The following is a 23,379-nucleotide window of genomic DNA, read 5'->3' as shown; positions in this document are numbered from 1 at the left end:
CTGCCTGGAGTGGCTGAGAGCTGATGCAAAGCATTCAGAGTACTGTGTGGCTCCAAAAAGGAGAAATAGAAGGTTTCCTGGCTCCTTGGTGCTGAGATTTGGAGATGAGTTAAGAGAAACATTACTCTGTCTAGGACAGCTGCCCACTTAGCCAGAAACCACATACCTGAGGGGGCAAGTGTACACTCTGCTGAAGGGGGCTGAAGTGAGATGGGAGCATTTTCCTCTTGGGATTCCCCTGGCCTGAAGCTGCATCAGGGGAACACACCTAAGACCAATGGACGACAGGGAGCCTGCTTCCTACTGCACCCAGGTGGAGATATCTGCAGATATGAGCAACTCTCAAGGCACTAAGCATCTGAGGGAGAAGCAAAATTAGCCAACAGAAAGGGGTTCACCTCCTTATCTGTAACATATAAGCAATCACCTAAGTGTATTCCTCTCTCTCCCCACCCCAACCCCATCTGTGCCATGAGGGGCATGAGCACATAAGATGGGGGAGGAAGGAATGTAGGGGGAGGAAGCCACACCCTTTTGTGTCCTTTACTGACCCTACTCAGAAGGCAGAGATAGAAAACTTACCAGAGAGGAGACTGAGATCTTAATAGCAAGATTAGATTTCCAAGCACTGAATTGGGACTGAGATATAATTAATTGGCAATTCTGTTCCCTTTCCCTTTTCTCATCTAGTGATTTGGGTTTCTGAATTGCCACCAGGTGTCATGATTTATATGGAAATAGGTATGTGGAAGTGGGAGAAGTGGGATGTTGCAAATGACAGACCCTGACATATAGGACTGGCTCAATTAAGGAGTGCTGTGGGCAGCAGGATCTTCTCCCCCGCCCCTGCCCCTTGACTCCAGCTTGAAAGTTGATATTCCCTACAATGCAGAAGGAAAGCTACTGTTTAAACTTTCTGGTTAAACTGTGACCTACTGTATCTTAGGATCTCAAACATGCCACCTGAGGTTGTCTTGGCCATTGCTACTGGCTAGTTGGCATTTGGAATTGGAGCTTCTTCTGTAGGTCAGGGCAAATACCTCTCAAAACAGGCCCTGGTGGGCACCTGGGTGGCTCAGATGGTTAAGCGTCTGCCTTCGGCTCAGGTCATGATCCCAGGGTCCTGGGATCGAGTCCCGCATCGGGCTCCCTGCTCCTTAGGAGCCTGCTTCTCCCTCTGCCTCTCTCTCTCTCTCTCTCTCTCTGCCTCTCATGAATAAATAAATAAATAAAATCTTTAAAAAAAAAAACAGGCCCTGGCAACAGAATAATTAGTAGTTGATTATGAGAAGGGATTTTTAAGTTTTATTAGGGTGGCAATAAATTTGGAGCATTTTTATGTTGTATAACTATATTTGGCATTACACTTTTACATATTGCTTATTTTAACAATTCTGGTTCAGTGCAGTGGACCATTTTTGAGATAACAGGAATGAATGAAGGATTTCACTGAGGAATGAAAGCTCAGCCTAGGGCATATGGTGGCCTTGGGATAAACTTCATCTACAAGTTAATCCATCTCAGACACTTCTAGGGGTAACATTGAGAGACGTTCATAAAGGAACTTGGGACCCAGACTCCCCTTATATTAGCTCTCAATTGTTGTTGCTAAAGGAGTCCCACAAAGGAATGAATAGGACTTACCTAAATGTGCTGCTAATCTTCCCAGCCCCGCCTGCCCACCCCCCACCCCCCACCGCCGAGAGCCACGACTACACTCTAGATTGACCACTAGTATGGTTAAATCAACTAGATTAATAGGATAAAAACAAAAAAAAAAATGGGGACATGTTACTCTTACCCCTTGCCTTCCCCCCACCCCAAGTTGTTAAAATGTAAAAGAAGAGATAATCTGCTGCTACGATCTGGTCAGTTTTAAAGGCATTATACTGGCTGGCCACTATACTACTGGGAAGACACACTTTGCTAATTAAATATCATAGGATATGTATGTTGGGGCTTTTCTTTCACAGGTCTGGAATGGTAAGAATACTATAGCTGCCCTAAGATTCCTCCATGACCTCTCTTTCTCTTTTTCCATATTTTTTCTCCAACACAGAAGCAGCTCTGGAGCTACTACCCTATTTGGAAAAACCTGAGGCAAGCAACTCTAGACACTAAAGGAAATCTTTGTCTGCCCTCCTTGCTTCCCTTTCTCTTCTCTCACAAGTGCTCCTTCCACTTTTGTCTCCCTGGAGTGGTTAGGTTTTAGAGTGGAATTAATACCTAAGAGCTTTTTGGCCGGCTTTTGTATTATGTCATTTAGACCCACCTAGCTTCCGTTAAAAATGTCTCCCCTATATATTGAGGTTTGGGGTCAAACTCCATCTTTGCCTTTCTTTCATTGTCATTTCTCTGTGTGTGTACATTCCCTTGGTGATCTTTTTGCAAGAGTTACTGGTCAAGAGCAGGATTCAGATTGTGGTGGTTTTTATGTCTGCAAATTCTTTGACATTCTTCCTTTCAAAAGGTGGCCAAATTCACCTCCATTTGATTGTCTATTGGAAACAGTGAATTGCTTGCAATGAATAGAATGTGGCAGAAGTAACAGTTTGTGATTTCCGATACGGAATCATAAAAGGCATTGTTGCACCTTGTTTTCCTAGATTGCCCACCCTAGATGAGACTGGACATCATGTCACGACGACACTCATGCAGTCTGTGGACAGGCTCACGTTGCAAGGAATGGAAGCCTCCAACAAAGCAATCAGCATCAAGTCACCAGCCCCATGAGTGAGCCACTTGAAAACAGATTCCCCAGCCCAAGTCAAGCCTCCATGTGAATGTAGCTTGGTCAACATCTTGACTGCAACCTCCTGAGAAATCTTGAGCTAGAACTGCTTCGCTAAGCCACTCCTGAGTTCCTGACCTACAGAAATTTGAAAATAATAAATGCTTATTTTTGTCTTAAGCTCGTACATGTTGGGCAATTTGTTATACAACAATAGATAACTGATAGTGATTTTTAGTACTAGAAATGATATGACACTGTAATAAAATCCTAAAATGTGGGAACGGCTTTGGAGCCAAGAAGCAGGAAGAAGTCGAAGGGACTTTGAGGACAGGTTTAGCAGAATCTTGGTGACCTTGAGGAGGTTACTGGTAAAGCCTTGAAGGAAAGTAATAAAAATGTCATTTGAGGCTGGGGCACAGGGAATTGTTGTTATGTAGTGGCAGAAAGCTAAAGGCACTGTAAAATGCAGTTAGTTACGTGAAAAGTAGAAAATGTGCTAATGAACTGGATTATCCATCTAAGGTGATCTCCAGAAATTGTTTTGAGGGTGCCACCTCTTTTCCTTTTTTCTGCCTGATTATATTCAAATGTGAGAGAAGAGAGAGAAGCTCAGAAAAAGACTATTAAACATAAAGGAACGAGGATTTGCCGGTTGTGAAAATTCTCAATCTCTCCAGATGGCAAACTATACTAAAATTAAAGAAATGTCCCTAGGTAGAGAGCAAACCCAGGATACTATCAGAAAAACTGGTAAAGATGAAGCTGAGGGAGTGGCCATAAAAGGCTTTGACTGAACCTCAAAAAGATGCAGGGAGCTGCTTCAAAGAACCTTTTAGTTAACAAACAAGGCTGCTAAGAGGCTTGAGGTCTGTTCTCTCAGCAGTCTCAGCAGAAGCCAAAGTGAAAAAGGGCATATCTCAAAAATATTCAGAGGTGTTGCTTCTGTCAATAGGATGAACCCTCAACAAGAATCAGAGGAGACCCACAAGTTTTAAAGAGAATTACACGGCAGGAATACCACCAGCATGGACTGAAAGGAACAACATGGTACAAATTAAAAAGAGACCTTTGGGTTCCCAAACTCCTTGCAGGAAGTAGGCTTATAAGACTACTCAACTACAAGTGTAGGCTACTTTTCACAGAAAAGGGAAGATGACTCAGAAGGTGAAACCGAGAGACCAGGATACAGGCCAAGAGGTGTGGAGACTGAGTCCCAGGTCTTCATTCCCAAGTCATGGAGCTACAAACTAGTGCTCTGCTAGAATATGGAATTTCTATGGACCTCCTTGTAAGCCTCCTGTTTTCAGTCTTTCGGAATGTGGGTATTTATAGCATGTATTCTATGCCTGTCCCATCATTTTGTGTTTAGCACTCGTGGGGCAAATAACTTGTCTCTTTGGTTCATAGGTCTTCAGGTCAAGAATAACTATATTTGAGGAACTGTACTTAAGGAACTACCTCAGAGAAGCCTCATCTATACCTGGATATGATATAGATGGTGGGATCCTAGACTCTAAACTGATGCTGTAAAGGATGAGTCTTTGTGGAGCAGATATAGGAGTGACTCAGTATATGTTGCATGTAGGAAGAATGTAACTAATTTTTGGCTGGAGGACAGAGTGCCATGGTTTAAAAACATGTCTGCAACTCTTTAATACCTCTCTCTTCCAAACATGAAGACTGATTCCCCTCCCTTTGTATGTGGGTTGGACTTAGTGAGTCACTTTTTTTTAAACATTTATTTATTTAAGTAATCTCTATACCCAACATGGGGCTCCAACTCATGACCCTGAGATCAAGAGCCACATGCTCCCCCAACTGAGCTAGCCAGGGGCCCCTAGTGACTCACTTCTAATCAACAGACTATGGAAGAAGAGATAAAGTGGACTTCCACTACGTATTGTAATTTGTTACACAGCAATAGACAAATCTCCTTCCACAGTAATATCATAATACTATTCCTAATACAAATCAGAATCTTGTGTTACTGAAAGCACATTTTACACCATATAGTCTCCTTTCATTTGAGACAACTCATGAATGATCCCTTCTTTGTGTAAATACTTCATTTCTCCTCTCCATACCTACAATTTTATTGTTGAAGTTGTTTCTATGTCATCTCCCAGAATAATATGAAGACTTCTTGAGAATAGGAGCCATTTCTATGGGACCATGATACCTTGCATACAGTAGGTGACCAAAATTGTTTATTATTTGAATAAATGAAATCCAAAACAGATATGACACATTCTAAAATTTTAAGGCAATAACAGAAAAGTGACTTTTACATAGCAGGTATGTCATAAGTATTGGTTGTGTGATTGATTGATAGATGGAACATGATTTACAGCAAAAAATGTTACAAAGAAAAAGAATGTAAGAATAGAGAGGTTTGTTCAACTGGGTAAAACTAGCCCTGAAGTCAGGAATTAAATCAGTATAAAAAAAATTAGCAAAATGCTATTGAATTATCTCCAAAAAGAATACCATAACACAGAAGAAATGAAGATAACAGAGAAAATGAGCAAAATATATAGCTAGAAAGAATTAAAAGAAAAATTCTTTTTCTCTTCATTTCTAATATTATTGCTTTTAAAAAACCTAATCATATCTTTCTTAGTTAAAAAAACAGAAAAATATAAGATGGTTTTTAGGTAGAAGATAGAAAATTTTTCCTAAAAGAAGCTATCTTCTTAATAAGTTTAAAAATGTAAATAATCCTTTATATTTGGATGGTGCTTTATAAGTCAGATGGGATTTTCACATGTTATCTAATTTATCTTTTGCAAGATAAATACCCTGTGAAGTAGGCATGGTAGGATTTTTCTTTTTTTCATTTGCAGATAAGGCAATTAAAGTTCAGACAGGCTAAAGGATTTGCTCCAGGTCAAACATAAGGTAAGTGGCAGAGCCAATACTTAAACCTAAGTCTTCTGACTCAAAATCCAGTATTTTTTCACTATAGCACAATGAAAAACTGAGTTAAATACATGGGAAAGTCAATTCAGTTTATCAGTGAAGGAATGATCTGCAAGTACAGCAATATATCCTAGCAAACCATAGCCATAAAAGTTCCATCTGGAAAAAACTGCCCAATTCCAGAAATATAGGCCACATAAAAATCATACCTTACCTGAAATTAGAAGAGAAAACTCCCAACACTGCTGAATAATGGCTTAGTCTCACAGGGTGGCTTCTTTGACTTTACAAAAAGCCATACATTTATTCATCATTATTATGTTGACTCACATTCTCATCGAATATGTGATGGCTGTGGACATCAAAAGAAAAAAAAAGTTATTCTTTAAACAAGTTTGTCACATGTTTAAAACTTTTTTCAACTTTTCAATGACTATAACTTTGAATCAACATAATCCCTGTATTGAAAAGCCATTATTTCCAGTTGGAAAAAAAATAAAACATTGTATTGAAAATTACAAAAGTATATGCCATAAATCAAATATATGATCAGTAAAAAAAACAAAAACAAAAAACTGAATAAGAGAATGATTTGCATAGACAAATCTCTTTCCACAGTAGTGTCATAATACTATTCCTAAATACAAATCAGAATCTTGTGTTACTGAAAGCACATTTTACATGGTGTGGGATAAATCATAAAGGGTGATAAACATAAACCAGGGGAAATCATAATACAGATTCCAGAGGAAGACAATAGGATATGGAAGATAAAGGGTGGGAAAGACAAGATTATATGTAGAAGATAAAAATCAAACGGATTTAGTTGGAGCAGAAAGGGGCTTCCTAGAGGACTGCAAAATATAAAGTGTTTTGAGATTACAGCTTAAGGATTTTATTTTTTTTTAAGATTTTATTTATTTATTTATTTGAGAGAGAGTGTGGTGGGGGGCGGTGGGTGGGGGAGCAGGGAGGAACAGAGGGAGAGGAAGAAGCCGACTCTGGGCCAATGTGCCAATCTCAGAGCCCCATGCAGGGCCTGATCCCATGACCCTGAGATAATGACCCAAGCCAAAACCAAGAGTCCGATGCTCAACCACCTGAGCCACCCAGGCACCCCAGGATTTCAGATACTAATAGGAAACTGAGAGTACTTGACCCAAGAAAATAATGAAAATAATTAGAAGACATATCTGGCAGCTACTGATAGTATGAATGTACATTTAGGAAATTCAAGGCATAACATATAGTCTAACATAATGTACCTTCTGGTATGATGCAAAACATGTTTCAATATTATGTATAAAGAAATCTTGTCCAGAATGTTTATACTGAATCTAATAAAGTTAGATTATACAAAATTTTTAAAGATAAAGAAGTTAAATCTCGATATGAGCAATTCAACAAATCCAGAATATGGAATATTCTTGGAGTCGGATAACTGTTTTAAAGTTCAAAGAAATAAATAATTAAATGCAATGTTTGAATTTCTACTGGATTTGTATTTCTTCTGAAGTTCTAAAACCATATCTCAAGACTTGGGGAAATTTATATGTGGACTAGATACCTGATGACTTAAGAGATGAACTGGAGAAGAACTTAAGAAGTATGTGGTACTGTTGGTGGGAATGAAAGCTGGTGCAGCCACTCTGGAAAACAGTATGGAGGTTCATCAAAAAGTTGAAAATAGAGCTACCCTACAACCCAGCAATTGCACTACTGGGTATTTACCACAAAGATACAAATGTAGTGATCTGAAGCGGTACATGCCCCTCAATGTTTATAGCAGCAATGTCCACAATAGCCGAACTACGGAAAGACTCAAGATGTCCATCAACATATGAATGGATAAAGAAGATGTGGTATATGTATGCACACACACACACACACACACACACACACACACACACACACACACAATGGACTATTATGCAGCCATCAAAAAACCCAAAATCTTGCCATTTGCAATGACGTGGATGGAATTTGAGGGTATTATGCTAAGTGAAATAAGTCAGAGAAAGACAAGTATCATATGATCTCACTGATATAAAGAATTGAGAAACAAGACAGAGGCCCATAGGGGAAGGGAGGGAAAAATGAAACAAGATGAAACCAGAGAGGGAGACAAACCGTAAGAGACTCTTAATCTCAGGAAACAAACTGAGGGTTGCTGGAGTGGTGGGAGGTGGGAGGGATGGGGTGGCTGGATGATGGACATTGGGGAGGGTATGTGCTATGGTGAGTGCTGTGAATTGTGTAGGACTGATGAATCACAGACCTGTACCTCTGAAACAAATAATACATTATATGTTAAAACAAAAAAAGAAGACAGTAGGAAGGGAAAAATGAAGGGGGAGGAAATCGGAGGGGGAGACAAACCATGAGAGACTATGGATTCCAAGAAACAAACGGAGGATTTTAGAGGGGAGGGGGGTGGGAGAATGGGTTAGCCCAGTGTTGGGTATCAAGGAGGGCACATATTGCATGGAGCACTGGGTGTTATACGCAAACAATGAATCATGGAACACTACTTCAAAAACTAATGCTGTAATGTATTATGACTAACATAACATAATAAAATTAAATAAAAAAAAGAAGTATGTGGTATAACATATTCACTTTACAGAAGAAGAAACTAAGGCCCAGGGACTTTACAAGCAACCTGCACAAAACTGTACATTTAACTAACCACAGACCATGTTCAGGTTTTCTCATCCCCAATACTAAGCTCTTTCCACTAATAGAGACAGATGCTGTATATACAGATCATGCCTAGTATATGGGAAAACAAAAATAATTAACCATATAGGAGATAAGGAAACAAATGCTCCTTCTTGGATATCTTTTACCAAAGGGTTTTATTCACCGGCTGGAAAGGTGTGTGAGGGCTGATTAGTCCTCCGCTCGGTTAGAAGCATCTCCAGCCCCAATCTCATTGCATCCATGTATTGCTCACTGCCTTTTCAATCCTTTAGAATTAAGTTAAAAGACTTCTTTTTTCCTACTGGTCCAACAATTAAAACCACAACTGAGAAACTACAGCAGAAAACACAAAGGATTCTATCTTGTCCTTCTTAATTATAAAATTGTATGCTGCCTCCCAGAAAAATACAAATGTAATGAAACGCTGGAACAAGAACAAAGATGTACAATAATCCACAGCCCTGTGTCTATTATTGTTGTTCTATCTCCCTCAACAGCTGATATTCAATTCTTTTCAATACTGAGGGAATGGTCATTTGTACATGAATACATACCTACAGTATGATAGACTTACTCAAACATAAATAGACCAAAAAAAAAAAAAAAAGCCTACCACAATTAAAATTCTAACTCATTTTCATTTCATTAGGGAGCTAATTAGAGTTCTGGATATGCTTGTTTGTTAGATACTGGCTTGCATTTTTGTTTACTTGCTTGTTTTGAGAGAGAGAAAGTTTTTGTTCCATTTGTTTACAAGAAAATTGTTAGAAATACATACATATGATCAATTTTCATTTATGCACTGAAATGATAAGAATTGACAAAATTCAATGATATTTCACAAAAGAATATACTTATACTTTTTGACCAAATATTTTATTTTTAAAACAAAATTAGCTTTAAGAAAGCATCCAAACATATTGATTTTATTTTATATTCTCTGCTAGATGCTTCCTACATGGTCAATAAATATTGGTATTTTTAAAGGTGACCTGGAGAAACAAAAAAGAGAAAACAAGAAGCCTAAATAATATACAGATTTTATAACCAACACTCAGAAGGGATAGTCATAGATCTGCAAATATTTAAACTGCCCACTTATCTCAGAAATCTGTCCTCTGATGTAGCCTCTCATATTGTGATTGAGTCCCAGGTATAAAGATGAATTGATATGCCAAATCAAATCATAGTTCTTACTGTATTATTGAGATGAAAAAGATCAATTAAAACACTAACCATGAAAAAGATCAATTAAAACACTAACCATACAGGGACACTGGGTGATAGCTAGAGATAACGGATTTGTCCCAAACCAACTTTTCATGATATAATAATGAAAAGACAGTGATGCTTTATGATCTGCTGGAACCCAGGAAGAATTTCCATAAAGCAAAATGCAGCTGGGGTCCTGAGGCAGAAAAATTGAATGAGCAAAACACTGTAAAATAATTAGACCCAATTCTACTTTTGTGTCCCTGCATGTCATCTTTGATGAGGAGGACATGGCATCTTTGATGATGTAAAGGAAGGACTCTGCACATTGCTATGCTTCTGCTACCCAAAGTGAAGATCTAAGAGAGAGGGATCATATCTGTTTTACTCATTTTATTCCCAAGGCTTAGTACATTGACAAATAGCTGGCACTCAATTCATACTGGCTGAATAAACAATGAAGTGAAGGACACACTTGAGAAGATTCCTAAATTCTAAAATAAAAGAGGATTGTAGGGAAAAAGTGAGACATATGATAGACATCATTAAGAGACCAGAAATAAATTCACAGAGAAATAATAATAGAATTTTTTAAATTGATGTTTTTGCAGATCTAAAAAGCTTACCAGGTACCAGGTAAAATTATTGAAAAAAGACTACCATCTAGACATGATTCAATGACATTTAAAATTTTCAAGGGTGAAAACACAATCCTAAAGCATTCAGAAAACTAAAATAGAAAAACAAACAAAATGTGTTCTAAAATATTTCCCCAAAAGTAACGTCAGAAGACAACTGCGCAGCATTCACAGAACTTTGAGAGAGGAAGATTATGTAATACATAACCAAACTATTGCTTGTGTACAAGGAGAAAGAAAGTTCTAATTATACAAAGATATGGAACATATACCTCTAAATTTACCTCCCTAAAAATATTTACTTGAAAGTTTACTTTTAAGAGTTAAGAGGAAATTTAAAATAGTGATACCAAGATTGAGAAAACATAAAAGACCAAATAAATATATATTGTCTAAATAGCTATTGAAAAGATAATGGTAAAGCATAAAAAAGTCTAAAGTAGTGAAGTAATGATTTAGAGAACACACATAAAAATAAAATTGTTACATAACATTGATAATACAGAATAGAAATAACAATAATGTTGTTGTTGTAACAGTCATTGTAACACCTCACCAAAGCGGAGAGTCAATAGAATATTGCTTATAAACTGGCCAATAAAATTAACCTAAAGACATCTCAAAAAGCAAAAAATAAATGAGTCATATTCTCAGATAAGTAATAAATCCAGGAATAATTTTTTAATTCAAAAATTCAAAACACTTGGGGTGCCTGGGTGGCTCAGTCCATTAGGTGTCTGCCTTCAGCTCAGATCATGATCCCAGGGTCCTGGGATCGAGCCCCACGGTGGGCTCCCTGCTCAGTTGGGAGTCTGCTTCTCCCTCTGCCCCTCCCCCTGCTCCAACTCTCTCTCTCTCTTGCTCTCTCTCAAATAAAGACCAAAAAATAAAAAAAACTCAAAACACTTAAAAATATTAAAATATCATCACAAAGCAAATATAGTTCAATCATTAGAACTTTAGTAAAATATTTTCCATGCTAATAAGTCAAAGAAGAAAAACTATGCAGATGAGGATGGCTCTCAGGTGCTTTCTTCCTACAGCAGACATGTAACTCTCTGGCCCAGCCATAAGGTCTTGTGAAGTTACCTTGTGCAGCGGGAGCCACCTTCCATGTCTTAGACTTGCTTCTTGATTGCCTATTCTTGAAATTATTAGTAAAGTTGGATACTGGACAAGATCTCTGATTCATGTGAGTCTGATCTGACAATTTGATCCTTTGTACTATATCAGATTGTAGATTAGGATTTGATGCAAGGATGGCTGCCTATCGATTTGTGTAAAGGGATGAAAGCTTTGAGGCAAATTACAAATGTTAAATCTTACCAATGAAATTGGAGGAATTCAGAATTTGTAGGAAATAGACTTAGACCTAGGGTAAACGGCTAAGTAGATTGTCAGGGGGTGGCAGGCAGAAAGTAATAAGTAGCCACCAGAACCAGTTTAAACCCCTTCAGTGTATCAATGGCAATATACCTCAGTGAAAATGTTTTTGCAAACCAACCAATCTGCTTGCTTCAGAAAGTCACCTAGTCAGGAACACCCTACAATAAATGGTCTCTGAGTGCCAAGCAACTAACAATCTCACCTAAGCAGCCATGCTTCTACAGATTATGTCAGCTCAGTTACACTTTTGAAAGTCCATCAGTCATTGAACTCCAAGCTTTCCCCAAAGCCCTATATAAAATCAGCAGTCTGCTCTACTCAGAGTGATTGTGTCTGACCAGCATAGCTTTCACAAAGTAAATAAATTCAGCTTTCTCTTTTTATTCAGACTTTATTATGGCGTCCTCATCATTTAACATTACTTAAGGTTTCCTTAAGATCATTTTGAAGACCTTCGGTTGGTGGCATTCCAAGGGACCATTGGCCAACAGAAATACTCACTGGGCCCCCTTGTGCCCAAACTGCTTTGCCATCTGCTGCCAGGTAGGTCTACCATGATCTGAGTTCTAATTTCATTAAGCTCTTGATGCAAATTTTTCTCATTTTAGGATTTGTAATCAGATTTAAATAAGGGAATTAAAAGTATGCCATTGTAATAAAGTAATTAGACCATTTGCTGTAAAGATACACATTTGATTAACATTTTAGTCAATCATCTGCTTATTTTTACACTGCTTATTTTTCTTCTTTGTGTGTGTGTGTCTATCTATATGTATAAGGGTCCTGTTTCACATGTTTTGTTTTAAGTTAAGTGTATTCCCAGTGTTTGACAGGGAATGTATAGAGATGTAGGCCTAATACATCTCTGTAAAATCCAAGCTGGTCCTGACTGCTAATGGATGGAAGCCCAGAACTAAAAAAATAATTTGTGAGACAGAGAGAAAATTTAAAAATTAAGAAATTCAAGATAGCAACAACAGAAAATTAAAGCAAGTGTGAGGTCTCTCTAAGCACGGAGCCTGAGGAACTGAGCAGTTTACACACCCATGAAGCTAGTCTTATGGAGATCCTTTAGATTGGCAATCAATTTGTGAAAAGATGATCGGTCAATATTTTCCTTGGATATCCTTCAAAACCTGTCTTATTTATTTGTGAAAGATCACTTTCTTTAGTCCATATTCAGGGGTCAATGATAGGTTGTCAGTAGTTCAGCTCCTCATTGACTGACATGGTGTGGCAGATTTTATTTTCCTGCAGATGGCCATAACAATATAACACATCCCATATGTTCTTATAATGTGGCCTTAAAACTTTTACCATCAAGAGATGGAGCTATGTGCCCTAACACATCCCATATGTTCTATAATGTGGCCTTAAAACTTTTACCATCAAGAGATAGAGCTATGTGCCCTTCCCTTGAACTTGGGAAGATCTTTTTTTTTTTTTTAGTATTTTATTTATTTGAGACAGAGAGAGAGAGAGAGCGTGCACATGAGCAGGGGGGAGGGGCAGAGGGAGAGGGAGAAGCAGACTACCCACTGAGCAGGGAGCTGGATGCCATTCGGGCCTTGATCCCAGAGATCATGACCTGAGCTGAAGGCAGATTCTTAAAACAACTGAGCCCCCCAGGAACCCCAGGAAGATCTTTGTGTGACTCCTTTGATCAGCTAATACAAGAAAAGTGAAACAGTTTGACTTTGCAAGCTAAATAATAAAAATGACATGCACTTCCAACTTGTGTTAGGATACTCACCTTTGGAGCCCTAGGCTACCATGTAAGAGGGCTGAGGCCACCATGCTGTGAAACAGCCCAGGCCATAAGGACAGACCATGTATAGGCTTGCCAGGCAACAGGCAGCATCAGATCCCAGACGTGCCTGAAGACACTTCAAGATGACATCATTCCCCAGTCATCAAGACACCCTTAGGCTTTAAGCCTTACCAAAGGAGGCACCAGAAATTGAGGAGCAGAGAAAGAACATGTCTGCTATATAAAAGCAGTGATCTTAAATACAATACCTTAACTGCTCGGCCCCTATGTTTATAGCAACATTATTTACAATAGTCAAGATATGGAGGCAGCCCAAATGACCACTGATTGATCCATGAGTATAATAAAATGGTTGTTTTATACAATTAAGTTTGAAGAAGATTTGTTATGGAGTAAAAGATAACTAGAACAAAATTTTAAGCCTGGAAGTGGAGATTGCCGTACCAAAACCCTAAAACATGTGGCACTGACTTTGGGACCAGACAAAAGCTGGAAGGCTTTGAGAAGAGTGTTAGTAGCAGACTAAAGTGTTTCAAAGAGGTTTTTAATAAGCACTCAAAGGATAGTAAGAGAAATGTTACTGGAATCTGGACAAAAGGAAAATGTTTTATGTAGTATTAGAAAGTTTGGTAATGTACATGGAGAATTTAATAATATAATTAAGGAGATTTCTGGGAGAGTATTAAAAGTGCTACCTGGCTTCTTCTCACTGTCTGTGATACAACATGAAAGGAGATAAATGGCTTAAATAATAAGCTGTTAAATATAAAGGATCCAGGATTCACTGGATTTGAAAATAAAACTGTCTCTCATCCCTAGTAGCTTCTAGGCTAAGGTCAAATCCAGAATAGGGCTATAAGACCTTTATTAAGACCTCAGAAAAACCTAAAACCATACCTCATAGAATGTTTCAGACAGCTTTTCCCATAACAATCTCACAGGAGCCCAAAGTAGAGAAGGACTTGTCTCAAAACAAGTGTGTTTGTGGCTTTTATCTCTTTTATCTAAAGAAGTGGATTATAAATTGATACATTAAAATCCCACAAATTTTTTCTTTAAATTTTTTATTGTTATGTTAATCACCATACATTACATCATTAGTTTTTGATGTAGTGTTCCATGATTCATTGTTTGTGCATAACACCCAGTGCTCCACGCAGAACGTGCCCTCTTTAATACCCATCACCAGGCTAACCCATCCCCCCACCCCCTCCCCTCCCACAATTTTTTTTTAACAATTTTACCAGCTCTGATTGAAAGGGAAAGAGACAGTGAGAAATAAAAACAAGTGTTTGGACTATTACAAACTACTTCTACAGATGATGTCACAGGTGAAAGATGTACACCCGTGAAAGACCACCAATCCCTGAACTCCATGCTTCAAAACACCCTATATAAGATTGGCAGGAATAGGCTATGTTGCAAACATAGACAAGTTTTTATGGAAAAGGAGGGATGACTCAAAAGGCAGAAGGAGTGGAGCCATGACTCCAGGGACAGAGCCAAGAGTCATGGAAAAAAAACCACCTTCCAGGAATTAAGACTGAGATTTATTTAAAAAAACTGGCAACATGTGTGTGGCTGGGTTTCAGAATTGCTATGGGCCAGTAACTGCTGTGTGCCTTCTGTTTTCCTCCTTTATCTAAAAGGGGTTTTCCTGTCCCCCCAGTGTATGTTGAGTGCATGGTTCAGATAAATAGTCCCATTAATTTGCAGGTCTTCAAAGGAAAGGTACTTAAGGAACCACACCCTAGGAGCCTCTTCTACACCCAGACCTGATTAGCCGGCAAGATCCCTGATTTTGAGCTGATGCTGTAATGAGATAATACTTGGGTGGTGGGGGATGGGGGCGGGATTTATGGGAGGGGATGAGCAAATATTTCACATAAAAGGGTTGTGAACTGTGACCAGAAGGTGGCCAGAGGGTGGACCTAGTGTTTTTCAGGAATATCACATACAACTAAATGTGAAAATCATAATTCACATTAAGTTCAATTTTTTCCCTTAATATATCAATTGTGTTGGAACAAGTTCAAATTTTGAAACCAGGCATTATATCAGAATTGACTACTTGAAAAGAGAATTAGTAGTTTGAAAATTGATTGCTTAGCAGGGAATTAGAACAAAGAAAGGATTTATGCAGAGGGTATAGTATGATGAAATCTGATGAAAAGTTCCTGCCTCATAACAAAGACAGACTCTAAAGATATTTATGCTCATGTAATTTAGATTCAACAACACTCTAGGAAATGCTGGATGCATATTGCTGACATGTGTTTGTGTATAGCCTGTTTTTTAATATACTGTCTATACCTTTTGGTAAAAGTTTTAAAATATGTATTAATATCACTGATTAAGATTAAGAAAGTAAAGCCCTATTTTCCTTAAAGCTTTACATCAAGTACAATCCCTATCAACACTTTTTATTCTCTGAACTGTTAGGTAAATAAAACAAATAAGTAAAATGTGATTTACATATACATACATAAATATAAAAGATGATAAATCTCTCTTATCTAAAATTTAAGCCATTCTACTATAATGTTTTTAGCTCTCTTCATTGCCAATATGTGTTGATCTCCTTGCTACTCCCTTTTATTAATTAAGATTTTGGAAATTTATTCACATTCTTTATCTACCCTAACTTCTGCAATATTCATACCAACATCAACATGGACAACTCATATAATGACCTTGTCATAAAATTGCTGGTCTCTTAAACTGTAATAACCTTAACCCTACCTCCAGACTCTAGTGTAGATTCTTGTCTTCAGTAGAACTTTTCTAACTCAGATATATTAAACTTTAATATATTGCACTCTCTGATCCTAACTTCCTATCCTGCCAGATCTTTCATTCCTTCACTCCTGCTCCACTTAGTCTTTGGACATAGAGAAATTTAGTATCATTTCTCCCAGCCTAAAACTTTCCTGACCTCTCCTTCTTCCTAACCTGACCTGATACCACTGTTAATCATTTCAACCACAGCTTTGTTTATGTACCGTAGTAAAACAAAAAATTATTGGGGTACCTGGGTGGCGCAGTTGGTTAAATGTCTGCTTTTGGCTCAGGTCATGATCCCAGGGTCCTGGGATCAAGCCCCATGTCGGGCTCTCTGCTCAGCGGGGAGCCCGCTTCTCCCTCTCTCTGCCCTCGCCCTTGCTTGTTCTCTCTCTCGCTCTCTCAAAATAAATAAATAATAAATAAAATCTTTATAAAAAGTTACAATACTGATTTAGAAATAAAATTATTTTGGTTTTGTTTGCTTGATTACAAAAGAAATGCATGTGCATTGGGAAAATATTTAGAGAACAAAAAAATGATAAAAAAATTAAAATCGAGAGGGGGGAAAAGATGGGGGAGGAGCAGGGGACCCAATTCCAACTCCTCTGAATTGAGCTGGATATCCACTAGATCACTCTGAACACCTCTGAAATTAGCCTGAGATGTAAGAAGATATATCTGGATCTCTACAAACAGAATATCGCAGGTGGTTGGTTTCGAGCTATGAAGCAGGGAGCTGTGATTCTATGGGGAGATATCGGACGATAAACGGAAGGGGAGGGAGCCTTTGGGATCCTGCACCTCTGGTTCAGAAAGGCCTCCCGTGCTGGGTATGGGGCACAGACTTGCTGACTGGTAGCAGCGGGGAAAGGACCTTAGGGCAGCCCCCTGCAGACTGAAACCCAGAGTGGCGGGGCTGCGTGTGTGAACTGGGGGCAACTGGCTGTTTTAGAAGCACAAAGGGCAGAGACAGGTCTGACCTGGAGGTGAGGACTGGGAGTGCTGCTGAGGGGCGCACAACCCGGGATGCTGAAGTTTTTAGCAGCACAGACAGAAAGAGAGATAGTGTGGCCTGGAGAGCTCACTGAAGAACAGACTGCAATCTCTCTGTTCTGAGGCAGAGGGTTGGAAATGGTCTCTTTGGCTCTGACTCTCAGAAGAGATGCGGAAAGCCTCCAGGGAACAAAAGCCCCCAAAACCCGGTTTTCACTGAGCCCATCACCCCCGACAGTGGGCAGGACAACCTGCCCAAACAGGGCTGCCTGAGTAACACCGTGGCAGGCTCCTCCCCCAAAAGACAGGATAGGAGAAGAAGAAGCTAACAACCCTAAGGTCCCTATAAAACAGGTACATCTTGCTTGGGTTGTTGTCAATAATTTGGACTCTGTACATTCCCTCAACCACCCCTCAACAGATGACTAGGAGGAAGAACCTCCAAAATAGGAAAGACTCAGGGACTGTGACTTCTGTCACAGATTTACAAATGGATACAGATATAACCAAGATGTCAGAAATGGACTTCAGGGTAACAGTTATGAAAACAATAGCTAGAATGGAGAATTTGATTAATGGCAACATAGAGGCTCTAAGGGCAGAAATGAAAGCTGAACTGGCAGAACTTAAAAATGCTATCAATGAGATCCAATCTAATCTAGATACTCGAACAGCTAGGGTAAACGAGGCAGAAGAACTAATTAGTGATCTAAAAGACAAATTAATAGAAAAGAAGGAAAAAGAGGAGGCTTGGGAGAAACAGCTCAAAATCCATGAAAACAGAATTAAGGAAAAAGTGACACCATGAAACATTCAAATGTCAAAATTATTGGGATCCCTGAGGGGGTGGATAGAAAGAGAGGGAGGACTAGAAGATATATTTGAGCAAATTTTAGCTGAGAACTTCCCTAATCTGGGAAATGAAACAAACATTCATGTCCTAGAGGCACAGAGGACCCCTCCCAAGATCAAGGAAAACAGACCAACACCCCGGCATGTAAAACTCGCATATCTGAGAACCAAGGAAACCATCTTAAGGGCAGTTAGGGGGAAGAGATTTCTTATATACAAAGGGAGGAACATCAGAATAACGTCAGACCTACCCACAGAGACCTGCCAAGCCAGAAAGGCCTGGCAAGACATATTCAGAGTACTAAACGAGAAGAACATGCAGCCAAGAATACTTTATCCAAGAAGGCTGTCATTTAGAATGGATGGAGAGATGCAGAGCTTCCAAGACTGGCAGAAGCTGAAAGAATATGTGACCACTAATCTGGCCCTAAAAGAAATATTAAGGGGGGGTTCTCTAAAAGGAGAAAGACCCCAAGAGTGATATACAACAGAAATTTACAGAGAAAATCTATAGAAACAAGGACTTCACAGGCAACATGATGACAATAAATTCATTACCTTTCAATAATCACTCTCAACATGCACGGCCTAAATGCTCCCATAAAATGGCACAGGGTTGCAGATTGGATAAGAAGACAGGACTCATCCATATGCTGTCTACAAGAGACTCATTTTGAACCTAAAGATACATCCAGACTGAAAGTGAAGGGATGGAGATCCACCTTCCATGCCAGCGGACCTCAAAAGAAAGCTGGGGTAGCAATTCTTATTATCAGATAAATTAGATTTTAAGCTAAGGACTGTAGTTAGAGACATAGAAGGACACTTTATCATTCTTAAAGGGTCTATCCAACAAGAAGATCTAACAGTTGTAAATATCTACATCCCCAACATGGGAGCAGTCATCTACACAAGCCAACTGTTAACCAAAATAAAGAGTCATATTGATAACAATACATTAATTGTAGGAGACCTCAATACTCCATTCTCAGCAAAAGACAGATCATCTAAACAGAAAATCAACAAAGAAACAAGAGCTTTGAATGACACACTGGACCAGATGGACCTCATAGATATATACAGCACATTCCACCCTAAAACAACAGAATACTCATTCTTCTCGAGCGCACATGGAACTTTCTCCAGAGTAGACCACATACTGGGTCACAAATCAGGTTTCAACTGATACCAAAAGATTGACATTATTCCCTGCATATTCTCAGACCATAATGCTTTAAAACTGGAACTCAATCACAAGAAAAAATTTGGAAGAAATTCAAACACTTGGAAGCTAAAGACCACTCTGCTGAAGAATGTTTGAGTCAACCAGGAAATCAAAGAACTTAAAACAATTTATGGAAACCAATGAGAATGAAACACATCGGTCCAAAACCTATGGGATACTGCAAAGGCAGTCCCAAAGGGGAAATACATAGCCATCCAAGCCTCACTCAAAAAAATAGAAAAATCCCAAATTCACCAACTAACTTTACACCTTAAAGAACTGGAGAAAAAACAGCAAAGGATGCCTAAGCCATGCATTAGAAGAGAAATAATTAAGATTAGAGCAGAGATCAATGAATTAGAAATCAGAAATACAGGAGATCAGACCAATGAAACTAGAAGCTGGTTCTTTGAAAGAATTAATAAGATCGATAAAACACTGGCCAGACTTATCCAAAAGAAAAGAGAAAGGACCCAAATTAAGAAAATTATGAATGAAAGGGGAGAGATCACGACTAACACCAAGGAAATAGAAACAATTATTAGAAATTATTATCAACAACCATATGCCAATAAATTAAGCAACCTGGAAGAAATGGATGCCTTCCTGGAAACCTATAAACTCCCAAGACTGAAGCAAGAAGAAACTGACTACCTGAATAGGCCGATAACCAGCAACGAGATTGAAGCAGTGATCAAAAACTTCCCAAAACACAAGAGTCCAGGGCCTGATGGATTCCCTGGGGAATTCTACCAAACATTCAGAGAAATTATACCTATTTTCCTGAAGCTGTTTCAAAAAATAGAAACAGAAGGAAAGCTTCCAGACTCATTGTATGAGGCCAGCATTGCCTTAATCCCCAAACCAGGCAAAGACCCCATCAAAAAGGAAAATTTCAGACCAATATCCCTGATGAGTATGAATTCCAAAAATCTCAACAAAATCCCAGCTAATAGGATCCAACAGTGCATTAAAAGGATCATTCACCAGGAAGAAGTGGGATTGATCCCCGGGATGCAAGGGTGGTTCAACATTCGCAAATCAATCAATGTGATAGAACACATTAATAAGAGGAGAGAGAAGAACCATATGGTCCTCTCAATTGATGCAGAAAAAGCATTTGACAAAATACAGCATCTTTTCCTGATTAAAAGTCTTCAGAGTATAGAGATAGAGGGAACATTCCTCAAGTTCATAAAATCCATCTATGAAAAACCCACAGCAAATATCATACTCAATGGGGAAAAGCTGAAAGCCTTTCCCTTAAGATCAGGAACATGACAAGGATGCCCACTCTTGCCACTATTGTTCAACATAGTACTAGAAGTCCTAGCAACAGCAATCAGACAACAAAAAGACATAAAATGTATTCAAATTGGCAAAGAAGTCAAACTCTCTATCTTCGCAGATGACATGATACTTTATGTGGAAAATCCAAAAGACTCCACCCCCAAATTACTAGAACTCATACAGCAATTCAGTAATGTGGCAGGATACAAAGAAATCAGTTGCTTTCTTATACACTAATAATGCAACTGTAGAAAGAGAAATTAGAGAATCGATTCCATTACAATAGCACCAAAAACCATAAGATACCTCAGAATAAACCTAACCAAACTGGTAAAGGATCTATACCCTAGGAACTACAGAACACTCATGAAAGAAATTGAAGACACAAAAAAGATGGAAAACCATTCCATGCTCATGGATCAGAAGAATAAACATTGTTAAAATGTCTATGCTGCCCAGAGCAATCTATACCTTCAATATCATCCCAATCAAAATTCCAATTCAAAGTGCTGGAACAAATAATCCTAAAATTTGTATGGAATCAGAAAAGACCCTGAATCGCCAAGGAAATGTTGAAAAAGAAAAACAAAGCTGCGGGCATCACACTGCCAGATTTCAAGCTATGTTACAAAGCTGTGATCACCAAGATAGCATGGTATTGGCACAAAAACAGACATATAGACCAATGGAACAGAATAGAGAGCCCAGATATGGACCCTCAACTCTATGGTCAAATAATCTTCGACAAGGAGGAAAAAATATGCAATGGAAAAAAGTCTCTTCAATAAATGGTGCTGGGAAAACTGGACAGCTATATACAGAAGAATGAAACTCGACCATTCTCTAAAACCATACACAAAAATAAACTCAAAGTGGATGAAAGACCTCAATGGAGACAGGAATCCATCAAAATCCTAGAGGAGAACAGAGGCAGGGACCTCTTCGACATCGGCCATGGCAACTTCTTTCAAGATACATCTCCAAAAGCTAGTGAAACAAAAGCAAAAATGAACTTTTTGGACTTCATCAAGAAAAAAGCTTCTGCACAGTAAACAGTCAACAAAACTAAGAGGGAACCCACAGAATAGGAGAAGATATTTGCAAATGACACTACAGACAAAGCGCTGATAACCAAGATCTATAAAGAACTTCTCAAACTCAACACCCCAAAAACAAATAATCAAGTAAAAAAATGGGCAGAAGACATGAACAGATACTTCTCAAAAGAAGACATACAAATGGCTAATAGACACATGAAAAAATGTTCATCATTATTAGCCATCAGGGAAATTCAAATCAAAACCACATTGAGATACCACTTTATATCAGTTAGAATGGCAAAAATTGACAAGGCAAGAAACAACGAATGTTGGAGAGGTTGTGAAGAAAGGCAAACCCTCTTACACTGTTGGTGGGAATGCACGTTGGTACAGCCACTTTGGAAAACAGTGTGGAGGTGCCTCAGAAAATTAAAAATAGAGCTACCCTATGACCCTGCAATTGCACTACTGGGTATTTACCCCAAAGACACAGATGTAGTGAAAAGAAGGGCCATGTGTACCCCAATGTTCACAGCAGCAGTGTCTGCAATAGCCAAACTGTGGAAAGAGCCGAGATGCCCTTCAACAGATGAATGGATAAAGATGTGGCCCATATATACAGTGGAATATTACTCAGGCATCAGAAAGGATGAATACCCAGCTTTTACATCAACATGGATGGGACTGGAGGAGATTATGCTAAGTGAAATCAGTCAAGCAGAGAAAGTCAATTATCACATGGTTTCACTTATTTGTGGAACATAAGGAATAGCATGTAGGGCATTAGGAGAAGGAAGGGAAAGATGAAGGGGGGAAAGTCGGAGGGAGAGATGAACCATGAGAGACTATGGACTCAGATGAACAAACTGAGGGTTTTAGAGGGGAGGGGGTGGGGGGATGGGTTAGCCTGGTGATGGGTACTAACTAAGGAGGGCACGTATTGCATGGAGCACTGGGTGTTGTAAGAAAACAATGAATCATGGAACACTACATCAAAAACTAATGATGTACTGTATGGTGACCAACATAACATAATAAAATAAAATAAAATGTATAAAAAATTTAAAATCACCATTAACCACATTAAAAAGAAATATCCAATATTAGTTTTTGTCACTCTTTAAAACTCTAATTGTGATTATATTTTCTCTCTTGATTAAATATTTCTATACATAGAGGTCATCTCTTATTGTAACACTATTTGGCAGTCAGAATTTTAAAACATAAAGGTCTGTGTTCTTTCTAGTATTGCCACTTCCTCCAAATAGAATATAATACCACCGTAAGTCTCTGTGTACTAATTTTCATGAGTACATATTTTCTTTTCATTATCACTATATTTATATATTAAAGTACACATTATTATTTTTATAAGTCTCTGCCTTTATAAAGCAATTTTGAAGCTCTCTCCCTTACCTCATTTAGTAGGTACAAAAACCAAATAATAAAACCAATTTAGAATGCGAAGAGGAGAGGAAAAACTCCAAGAAAAACTCCAATATACTATTGCGCACTCCAAAACTGTTTTCTTACAACAGCCTACTTTACAGAGAGTTGAAATTATCAATGGTAGAATATTTTCAGACACTGGGTTTTTGCTTTAAAATTCAAAAGAACACTAGGTCAATAGTTTTCGAATATTTTTAACAGAATTTATTTTGCAAAAAAAAAGTTTGTGCAAACTAACACATAAAACACATGAAGTGGCCTGCCTTAGTTCAAACCACAGGGAGCAGGCCCCAGACATACCCTGGTTGGCATCTACTTCTCCCTGCAGTGGGCCTTTGAACCACAGTTACAGATTCTCAGGGTTCTGAGGAGCAGACATTAGA

The sequence above is a fragment of the Zalophus californianus genome, chromosome 4, assembly GCF_009762305.2.
Source record: "Zalophus californianus isolate mZalCal1 chromosome 4, mZalCal1.pri.v2, whole genome shotgun sequence".
Classification (NCBI taxonomy): domain Eukaryota; kingdom Metazoa; phylum Chordata; class Mammalia; order Carnivora; family Otariidae; genus Zalophus; species Zalophus californianus.
The sequence above is the reverse complement of the archived record's forward strand: the minus strand, read 5'-3'. Positions refer to the sequence as shown.